Here is a 12,186-nt window from a genome sequence, read left to right on the forward strand (position 1 = left end):
CTTCAACTGACCCGGCAGTCTACCTGACTGCTTTCTGCACTTTGTCATCCATTATGGGCCTTTCTCCTCGGGGGTTATGGGATTCCTTTTCTGGATCATCATTCATCTCCTGCATTATAGTCCGTTGACTGATTTTGGACATGATTTCTGCCCGGGGTCGGTCTACTACTGTTGCTTGGGGGGAGGGGGAGCGGGGCGGAGGCGGGGGTGACCTAGATCAGGGGTTAATAACATCTACCAGGACAGCTTACAGCAACGTTGTGATGCCTTCTGACGATAACATCTGTGTCCTCTCCCCACTTTCTCCAACAGAGCCCGGGGAAGCTGGTGCCTTGGCCGTGAGAGCTCATAAAACCCTTCAGGGACATGAAGCGCTCTGTGTGAAAACAAAAGACGCATGAGTCAGTCCCTACCTGAGTCCCTTCATTTACGTCACTCAAAGACCTCTGTCCCTCCTGAGCTCTCTCGGTCTGTTGACCCAGCGACCCCTGTGTCTCGGGCTTCTGGGAGATTGTCTAATGGGAGTCTGGCCGAAGCCGTACCCCCGACCCCCCTCCCTCCCCCCCATTTTTCTCACCCTTACCCTACTTACCCTGCTTCCTCTGATGAAGATCTCTGGGTCGAAACGTTGGGAACACTTTTTTGTTGTGTTTACCTTTTAGTTGTTTTTAATGTACTTGACACCTCAAGCTAAACGGATTATTATCAAGGGACCAGGCTTGCTGCCCAAAGGACTATCTAAGCGATCTACAGAAAGGGATCCACTCACCTCTTCAGCTCCTCGCTCCTTGCACACTGAAGCCTCGCTTAAAGGACTTTGAGCAGCCATTTTGTACAGGGACCACCAATCTCCCTGAGGAGAAGCTAACCTCCTGTTGACAGCCTGTGAGTTACCTCAACCCCTTGAGTCCTTGTAACTTAGGATCAAGCTGTTATATGTTTTTACCCCCTTCCCCCCATTATCCTCCTATTTATGTCCCTTTTCCAATTTCAGGTTAAAATGTGGGTAGCCTTTGTAGTCCTCGCGGCCTAGCGTTAGCATCTAGCCGCGATAAGCGTTAGCGCTAGCCTGTCAGCCACCTGTTCTTGTTGTGCATGTTTTGATGGATGTTTCTCTGCCTCTGTACACCTAGGCTACGTTATTCTCCTAGCCCCCTAGAGCTCTCGTTATGCCGACCCGTTGACCGGTTCGTAGGAAGCCTTACAATCGCTCAGCCCCTGGTGAGTCACACGCTAGAGACCACGGTGCTGCTAGACCTCCTGGGTCAGCGCCCCCGGGGGAGGCCCCCGTTAACCTGGTTCTCACCAGACAGTATTTTAAGTTTCTCCAAGCGATCCACCATGCGGAGATCTTAGAAACAGCTGCTAGACAGGGTGAAGCCCCCACTGGGATGCAGAGACAGGTCTCTAAATTGGCTACGTTCATTAAGCCCTCGTCTCCTAATCCTGAGACCCTAGCCAAGGTTAGAGATAATACCAGCAAATTGCTGAGCAACAATCTGTCCATCCTGGGCGATCATTACGACAGGGTTATAGCAGAGCTAATCTCTGATCTGGTGGGCCTCGATGAAGGGGCGCTGGCCCGGGCGGTTATCTGGGCTAGGAATAGGTACAGGAGAAAATTCACTGAGATCTCTATCCAAACTCTCCATGACATGCTCAACAGGTTGGGGAACCAACCACCCCCGCGTTATCCAGGTGGTCTGACCGAGGGAGCCTTTCCATCTCTTCCTCCGGCCAGAGCTGACTGCGTAGCCTCAGCGCTATTACTGTCGTTAGCGGCGTGGGAAGAACAAGCCCAGTGGCCCCTTGCGAGGCCCCGAACCCCTCTATCCCTCCCTCAGTCAGCGAGGCAGTCTACCAGCCCCGCTACAGGTAACAACCAGCTCCGTCTTGGGAGAGAGACCCCTCGCATGTTCAACAGGTCCAGGGAGGTCCAGTCCCCAACCTGTAGGAGAGTTCAGACTGCCCCTGTCTTAGCCCCCGAGAGTAGAGAGGAACAGGCCCCTACAGCGTCGACTACGACGTGTTCTTCTCTTACAGCCGGAGTGTCAGCATGTCGGAGGAGGGGAGTTCCTGGAGATACTCTACCCGGATGGACAGGGTACATCCACCAACCCCTCCCCACCCTGGCCCCAAACCCTAACCCTCCTCCTCCCCCCCAGGACCCAACTACAGTAAAGCCCCCTCCTCACTCCACCCAGACTGACGTAACCCCTCCCACCCCAGCCTTGACCCGGACCCCCCCTATCCCTCGCACCCCACCTAGAATAAAGCCCTCTCTTCACCCCACCCACACTGACCTTACCCCTTCTATCCCGGCCTTGACCCTTCTCCCTCCCCCCCATGACCCACCCATAACAAAGCTCCCTCCTCACCCCAACCTGACTGACCTGACCCCTCCTATCCCAGCCTTGACCCTTACCCTCCCCCCTCCCCCTTACCCAGCGACCCCCTCCCCCCCTTCCTCCCTCCCCCCCTCCCTCCTCTCTTCTCTCCCTAACCCAACACCTACACTGATCTCTCAGACCCCCTCCCCTACTTCTCAGACCCCCCAATACATACTAACACAATTTCACAACACCCTCTCACCTCACCTTCTCTCCCCCGAACAGAGGGGCAGGAGAGAGGATCCCCCTCTACCCCTAAGTCCCGCATACCACCCACACAAACTTCTACACCCAACTCATCCCTCAACACAGGTACAGAACATCGCCTCCAGGCACTAGACCTTAGCATACACTTTGTCAACATTTCAATACACTCTCAAGCCCCCCTATCCAGTCCCCCAGCTAACTTTTCCCCGTCCTTCTCCCCTGACGGCTCCCTCTCCTCCCCCCTCCCTCCCCTCCCCCCTCCCTCCCGCCCTATCCCCCTCCCTACACATACCGCCACCCAGCCACAGACCCACACTGGGACCCCTAGAGGCCCGGGTGGTGATAGGGCAGAGAACCAGGAACGCAGCAGACATCTCCATTACAAACAGGTACACAACAGACACAACGCACACAACACTATTTAAAACACCAAACATACAACACACTGATCTAACCACACAATATATTTCTCCTCCACAGGCGGCGCTGGAAGGAGGGAGAGCTCCCCCAGCAGGCAGAGCACCATCAAGGCAACCAACAGCATGATGACAAAGGGGCACATTAAAGGGAAACCTCCCAATACAGCCCAGTCTGAGCCAAACAATAACCTGCCTGGGGGACTCTCCCTGCCAACCGACGCTGCCTCAGACACACACCCACACATAGAGACATAGGCCCAATCCCAATGTCCCCCCTAAACCCTCAAGCCCTGAGCCCTCACAGACTTATTGACGTCACCTGGTGAAGTGATCGAGTGTGAGAGTCTGCAAGGGCTCGCAATTGCATAAATAGGAATGGGACAGCACTTGCGACAGATCACGTGACCACGACCGAGTTTAAAGATGTCTCGCACAATTGTTGGCTTCGGACTCTCCCTGCTACGTTATCTTTTGTCCTCACGACGAAGGCGCACAAGGCACCAACCCCTACCTGATCCTGTATTGCAGGCACTTGCCTTACAGAGTGGAAGAGAGGTAATTGCCAGAAAATCAATATACTCTTTTTTTAGGCAGAACAGCATCATCAAGCAATAATCTAGAGAGATGTTTGATGAATAAACTAGGTGTGATATGTGTACATATATATACACACATATCACACTAGTTTATATATATGTATATGTGTGTGTATGTATATGTGTGTGTATATATGTGTGTGTGTGTGTATATATATATACATATATATATATATATATATATGCTTGCATCCCTCTGATCGCATGTGTAATGTAACAACTGAAATCCTAAATGTAGTGTTTCTTTGGAAATCTAGGCCTACCAGCGCACCCCATACACCAGGCTGAACACACATGTGCCAGTCCTCAGGCTGTATATGGATGTGGAGCGGGACATGAGGACAGACTTCAGACTGTCAAGGCAGTCCTTCAATGGCCTACTACACCTGTTGCAGCAAGAGAGGGATCATGGCTGGGGACATACTTTGGAGGTCCTTGTGTTCGTGTTCTGGCTGGCCCATGGGGTGTCTTACCGGGTGACAGCACGGGCCTTTGATGTGCCGAAATCTACCATCTTCAGGGTTGTGCATAGGATCGCCAAGGAGATACGAAAGTGCAAGTCTAAGGTCATCCACTTCCCTAGTCCAGACACCTTGGATCAAGTTGGCCAGGGATTTGGACAGCTGGCACAGCATGAGGCCTTCAATAAGGCTGTGGGGGCCATAGATAAAACCACCCAAACACAACAAGGCAGATTATTTTAATTACAAACAGTTCCACTCCATTCAGCTCCAAGCCATCTGTGACTCCACTGGGAGATTCCTGGACGTTTTTGTTGGCTATGGAGGTTCGGTACACGACACACGGGTCCTGCGGAACAGCCCTGTGTACACCAGTTCCCTGTACCCTCCACCTGGTTATTTCCTCTTGGGAGATGGAGGCTACCCCTGTCTGGAACAGCCAATTGCACTCGTGACCCCTTACAGGCACCCATTACAAGGGAGGGTGCAGGAGCGCTTCAATGGGAAGCATGGCAGGGCCCGTTCCATCATTGAGAGGACGTTCGGGGTCATGAAGGCACGGTGGCGGGCCACATTGTTCAAGGCACTGGAGGTCAGGGTCACCTTCTGTTCGGAGGTTGCCCTGGCCTGTGCGGTCCTCCACAATGTGTGCCTCACACACGGAGACATCATGGAGGATCTGGAGCTCCAGCCTGATGAGCCTGGTCCCCCTGATCCCATCGACCTACAGGACATCCAGGAGAGGAGTGGGGCCCACATCAGGGACAGGCTATGCGCCCACATCTCCGCACCCCAGCACCTCCAGGCTCCGTTGAGGCATCATGATTATGCCAGGTGCTGATTTTAGTTTGGACATTTGAAGCCTCATGTTTATACCAGGAGCTCATTTATGTTTGGACATTAGAAGCCTCATGTTTATACCAGGAGCTCATTTATGTTTGGACATTAGAAGCCTCATGTTTATACCAGGAGCTCATTTATGTTTGGACATTTGAAGCCTCATGTTTCAACCAGGAGCTCATTTATGTTTGGACATTCGAGGCCTTGTGATTATGCCAGGGGACTTTTTTGGGGACATCCCCTGCAGTTTACATTCACCAGCTACCACAACCCTGTTTTGTCCTTAAACCATTTCTGTTCACCTTGTTGAAATAATTTCATTTAGTGGTCATCAAGCTATGAACGGGTTGCTGTATATGTTGCTGCTGTATATGTTGTGAATATTCAGGTCCTGGCCAGAATGGCTAGTCTTGGGACCTTGGCTACAGTTCTACTAGTTGACTAGGACCATTTTGTATATGTTGTTAGATACATTTATGATTCTAATGGGATTTGCATTGCACTGACAGTTGCATATTGTCGTATTGTTTCTTGATACTGTGACTGCAGTGCACCAAGTGACCCAAAACAAATTCCTAGTAGGCATAGCCTACATGGCAATAAAAATCTTCCGATTCTGCAATAACTACATTACTGCCTGTGGTCCTTGTTTGTCATTGATCCAAAAGTATTCTACTACTCAATTACATTCCAACACCCCCCCTCCCCCAAATCCCCCTCGGGGCAAACCTTTCTAATATTCATACTGGGAATCTCAATTCAAAGAACACTGCACTGAGACAGATAAGGAGCAAATCATATTTAATGTTGCTGTCTGGAGCTCACAGGCTCACAATCATCCATGCACACATAATTCAAATAAGTAATAATAATAAATAATAAATCAGGCCAACACCAACAGTTGATAACAATTAAATAAAAGATGTATCCAGTGCCTAGTTGTGCTTCTCGGCCAACTGGCTAAAAATGCCAAGGAGCCTGTCCATCTGCTCCTCTTTTTTCTTTTCCCTCTGCTCCTCCCTGTCATCCAGCTCCCTCTGCCTCGTCTCCTGCCTTTCCGTGTAGTCCTTTAGGTACTCCAGAACCTCGTTCTTCCTCTTCCTTGTTCTGGTGGAGGTGGTGGGTGACCCTGGAGTGGTGGATGACTGTGAGGTGGTGGATGACCCTGGAGTGGTGGATGACTGTGGGGTGGTGGATGACCCTGGAGTGGTGGATGACCCTGGAGTGGTGGATGAACGTGGGGTGGTGGATGAACGTGGGGTGGTGGATGAACGTGGGGTGGTGGATGACCCTGGGGTGGTGGATGAACGTGGGGTGGTGGATGAACGTGGAGTGGTGGATGACCTCGGGGTGCTGGAAGGCCCTGGGGTGCTGGAAGGCCCTGGGGTGCTGGAAGGCCCTGGGGCAGAGGTACTGTCCACCTCATCATCAGGCTCCTCTGCGTCCGATGAGGAGTCCACTGCGGTGGCTATCAGGTTTAGGGGCCTGATGGAGTCCCTCTGCCCCAGAGCCTCATGCATGGCCGCGAAGAATGGCCAGTTTCCAGCTGTGACCTGACCACTCTCCGTCCCTGACCCAGTCCTTGGCAGTATGAGATCCTGTGTGACGTGTAAAAGAAACAAGGTCAAATGAACACATTCACCTTTTGATGGACCTTTACTGATTATCCATGGGACCGGGGCCCACCACCATTAGTGGACAGTAAACCCACATAGTGAAGGAGCCTACATGTGATCCAGTGGCCCATCCATCAGAGAATAACACATAAGATAGTATATACAGTAAACCCACATAGTGAAGGAGCCTACATGTGATCCAGTGGCCCATCCATCAGAGAATAACACATAAGATAGTATATACAGTAAACCCACATAGTGAAGGAGCCTACATGTGATCCAGTGGCCCATCCATCAGAGAATAACACATAAGATAGTATATACAGTAAACCCACATAGTGAAGGAGCCTACATGTGATCCAGTGGCCCATCCATCAGAGAATAACACATAAGATAGTATATACAGTAAACCCACATAGTGAAGGAGCCTACATGTGATCCAGTGACCCATCCATCAGAGAATAACACATAATTGCTTCACCCTATACTTTTTCTTTAGGTTCTCCCATTTCTTTGCTGCTTGTATGGCAGTCAGGATGCCCTCCAATCCCATATCTCTTATGATCACACTGTTGGGCAAAGTAATGTTGGGGGTTCGTTGTGTGGGATGAAATGCAAACTGATATCAGAGCAGGACATTTACCACAGCAGCAGTAGGTGTACTAATTTATATGCCACACAGAACACACACGCCAGTTCATATGTGTTAGCTCTAGCTGTTGTGTTTACAGTCATCCATTGGCTGGCTGAATAATCACAAACTAACATTTCTGGGGTTTGCTGTACTTATTTGAAACCTTGAGCAGAGGCATTTCTGTGGCCAGTGAAGAGGGGCTCGAGTGTAGTCCGCAGCTGGATCAATTGGAGGGTTTGTTGATCGCTCCCTATTAGTGAAGAAAATTGCGATGCTGTTGGATCGGATCGGATTACAGCATGTTTGGGATTCATCATCATGCCATTATGTGACAAGCAACTATAGCTATGTGTCCCTACTTACATGAGAAGTCTTTCTTGTCGTTTGTTTTGATTTTTCTCCGGTGGTTCTGCCTACAAGTTCTTCCATCTTGTTTGTTGTCCTACGTTGTTGTGGTAACCTGTGTTTTTAAGCGATTTCACGTCACGACGCTATGAACTGTGGGTAATTCCCTTGGGCTAAGTCTGCAGAAATGCAGACTTACGGGAAGGGGCCATAAAGGGCTCAAAATGGCTGCCGGAGAGCCCTCGCGCACTTGCCGAGTTGACATTGGGACACCCCTAAGCCCTCGCGGACTTCGCGGGAGCGCGCTCTTAAGTCTGCGAGTCTGGACATTGGGACTGGGCCATACACACACCCTCCACACATACAAACACACACACACCCACCCACAAACACACACACAGACACACCTACACCCACACATAGGAACACACACACACCCTCATCATAGGAGACTCCAACCTTAGCAGACTACCAACATATTACCACAGCAGACTACAGATAGATAGAAAAATAACTTTTTAGAAAGTACTTGTCCACTCTACTGGGTTCCGGGTTCTTTGTGCAGAAGGATAACATCCACTGGACCCCGGAGACGGCCAAAGCCATCTGGGAGGCCTGGAAAACCCATTTAAACTAACCACGCCAGTATCGTGTGAGGTACCGTCGGATGCTGGCGTCTCTAATTTGTCTGAACCTTGGTCCTGACCCAACCACAGGTGTCCCTCCTCTCTAAGGGTCTTTCCTTCATCCCCATCTATGGGAACAAGACCCACACCCCGTCCCCAAGGGACGTGGAGCTCACCGCCTACCACCGGCGGTTGAAGTTGCTTATACATTACGCTGGAGAACCGGACCTGGGGGTCCCCGTTCCCACCTTTCAATTTCCTTCCCTCTTGGAGCCGGAACCTCACCTCCTCCCGCCTGCCTTATGGGAATTGATGGATGTGGACCAGAGGTCCCTCCCCGAGTCCTCCCCTTTTCTCCCCAACTTATGCCACAACCTCGTCCAAACGGAATGGGAGGCTGTACAGTCCTTGGCTAATGACCTATCCATTATCATCAAGCCTGCTGACAAGGGATCCATGGTTGTCATTATGGACAGGTCATCCTATGTTCACGAGGCATTGAGACAACTTAATAAGAGGGAACACTACCTACCCCTGGATGGTCCCATCTACCCTGATTCCATTTCCCTGTTCCGGGAGGTTCTAGTGGATATGCATTCCAACGGGTTTATCTACGCCAAACAACTGGAGTACCTCTCCAGCGTAGACAAGCCTCGTCCCCGTCATCTGTATCTTCTTCCGAAGATACACAAGGCACCATCTTCATGGACCATTCCGGGTTGTATGCCTCCAGGCCGCCCGATTGTCTCGGACTGTAGTAGCGAGAGCTACCATATCGCTGCCTTCCTGGACTTCCACTTGAATCCGTTGTCTAATAAACATCCCAGTTATATCAGGGACACTCCTGACTTTCTGGACAAGATCAAAGACATCTCCCTCTCGGATACGGACATCCTCTTCACGATGGATGTGGAAAGTCTATACACCAATATAGAGACGGATCGGGGTCTCTCAGCGGTCGAGAGATGGTTTGAGAGGTTTCCGGATCCCGGTAGGCCGGTTGAACATCTCCTCAGCTTGCTTGAGCTCAGCCTCACTAGGAACGATTTTACTTTTGATGGGAAGTGGTATCTCCAAGTGAGAGGGACGGCCATGGGCAAAACGTTCGCACCGGCTTATGCCAACATCTACATGGCGGAATGGGAAGAGTCCTTGGCGGGTGAAACCCAATTACATCCCTCCCATTACTTCCGGTATTTAGATGACATCTGGGGAGTATGGCCTCATTCGCCGGAGGACCTTCAGGTCTGGGTAGCAACCCTGAATGCGCACCACCCTTCCATCAATCTCACCATTTCCTGCAGTACGGTCTCAGTGGACTTCCTGGATGTGACAGTTTTTAGGGGCAGCGACGGCAGACATTTAGAGTCCAAGGTGTTCTTCAAGCCGACGGACACGCATGCCTTACTACACAAGGGCAGCTTCCACCCCCCACACACTTTCAAGGGCATCCTCAAATCACAACTAACGAGGTATAAGAGGATTTGTTCCAATGAGAAGGACCAATTGGAAGCCACCCGAATCCTCTTCAGGGCCCTTTCACGTAGGGGGTACAGCAGGAGCTTCCGCAGGACGGTCTACATGGACTGGAGGTCTTCCTCGGCCACTAAAGAGTCTGCTGCTCCTCCTCCAAGAATCATCCCCATCGTGGCGGTTTACTCTGCCTTCTCGACCATGGTCCTCTCCCAGGTCAAACGAAACTTTGACGAGGCCTTGGACAGCCTTCCCCTTCCGGAGGATTCCAGGGTGGTTTCGGCCTTCAGAAGGAATCCAAACCTTCAAGATCTCCTGGTGTCTTCGAAACTGCCAAGTCTAAAAAACCACCCATACAACAACAGGAATGGGTGCGTAACCCCACCACGCAGGCACGATACCCGCTTCCTAGGGACATCCCCCTCTCTTCGAGAAATTGTGTTTATCTCCTGCAGTGCAAGAAATGTGGCATGTTTTATGTTGGGGAAACGTCCAACTCCCTTTTGATGAGGCGCTCTTCACATCTTTGTGCCATCAGAAGCGGACGTAACCAAACGCCCCTTGGCCATCATTTCAGGGAGCATGGGATTCAGCATCTTTCCCTCAGGCCCTTGGCACACAACCCCAACTGGACCACAGGGAGGCGGAGAAGGGAGGAGCAGCTTTGGATCCAGCGGTTGGATTCCAGGATTCCAAGGGGTCTCAATTCCAAGTTTCTTGTTCACTAATTTTTCACCAATTTTTAACCTTGGCACCGATCCTCGCCCTCCATGAAGTTTTTCTGCCATAGCCCCTCATTCCCTCCTCATGATCTCCACACGGACCTGGACCCCTGCATTCCGCCTTGGTTTTTTGTCCCTCCACGTGGACTTTCTCCCGTTCTCCTCGGGGGACACCCCTTGCGTCCTTTTACCTTGACTCCCCACCCCGCCCACGTTTTAGTATCCTGGTAAGGCAAAAAAAAAAGGCAAAAATCTGGCATCTAGAAGGCGTACTCAATAAAACACCCGTTGATCCCAATGTAGAGCTGCTTGTCATCTCGGTGGGCCTCAACAACAAGGACACAAATGCAGAAAAAACAACCCGGAAACAAATAACACCAATGTACAAAAAAGAAATATTCCCCAATGAAAACATATACATTCCACTCATACACTTTTCACTCCACCTCGACACATTAGACAAACACAATCTCAAAACACTAAATGAACACATACGTACAAAACTCCCTCACGTCACATGCATTCCACGGGAGCAATTCTTCACAGAGGGTGACAATATACACTGGACGGGCATGACGGCATCCAAGATCCTCAGACACTGGTGGAAACAACTGCACTCCCCCTAGCCACTAACCTCACCATACATACACTCTAACCTACGGGATGCACTAACCCCGCCCACCCTGACCACGCCCCCTCCCCCCTCCTAGACTCACCTGCTGCTGGACCAGAGGAGGGCGATAGACCCAACCCCTTCTCCCTCACAACCTCCTCCAACATCCTCAACCTCTCCAAATCCTTCCACCCCAGCCCCGCCCAAATCCAACTGCTGGAGAGGGGATTGAGCTTCATCCCACAACCCACCAAGTTTGACCAGGAGGAAATTCAAAGGGACATCCACCACTTTCACAGACGACTGAAAATAACCGACTACTTCAAATACAACACCAACGACGACCACACACCATTCATACACCCCTCCACCTGGGAGCCCGCATCCTCCCGGGTGGGGAAACCAATTCGGCGACTCATACATAACAACATACACTACAGACCTACCAACCCACAACAGACCGGACTGATAACATCACCCACATAGAGAGGAAAGCAATAAATCAACTTAAAACCAACCCACATATTGTAATAAAACCAGCGGACAAGGGATCCAAAATCGTCATCATGGACAAACATCAATCGTCTAATCCGGTCTCAGCAAATGCCGGTACGTCTGCGGTCCCTCAAACCCCTCACTACTATAAAAGAAGGCACTTTGAATAATTAATGAGCATTTATGACCCCTAATTTGATATGCAAATGAGATTAAACCTGTTTTATGACATGCACCTGGCCTGGGGTTGTGGTTAGGGTTTTGTCTGGCACTATAGCCGGGGGTGGTGTGATGGGGTCTGACTTTATAGAAGGGTCAATCTAGTGACCTGTCCTAGATAGAAACACACTGTTTAATGTGTGTGTGTGTGATTGTATTATAGTGTGGAGGTGTGTTAATGTTTTGATATTAAGATAATATAGTTAGTATCCCCCACCGCTGGTGCTATGACATGTAGCAGGGCTGTGTCCTGTGTAGGGGTTGTCACTATATCAGAGATAGGCTGATGGGGTGTGAAATTGATATCAGGATAATATAGTTAGTGTCCTACTGTGGGTAGTAGGTGACTTTTATACAGGTTTAATCTAGTGATCTGTCCTAGATAGATGCATCTCCCCTGTTTGATATCAAGATAATATAGTTAGTCTCCTCCAGTCCCATTGGGTTTATGACATGCAGCTGGGTCTGTGTCCTGTGTAGGGGTTTGTCTGTGTCTATATCAGAGATAGGCTGATAGGGTATGACTTTTA

The sequence above is a fragment of the Borostomias antarcticus genome, assembly GCF_949987555.1.
Source record: "Borostomias antarcticus genome assembly, chromosome: 34".
In the NCBI taxonomy this organism is placed as follows: Eukaryota; Metazoa; Chordata; class Actinopteri; order Stomiiformes; family Stomiidae; genus Borostomias; species Borostomias antarcticus.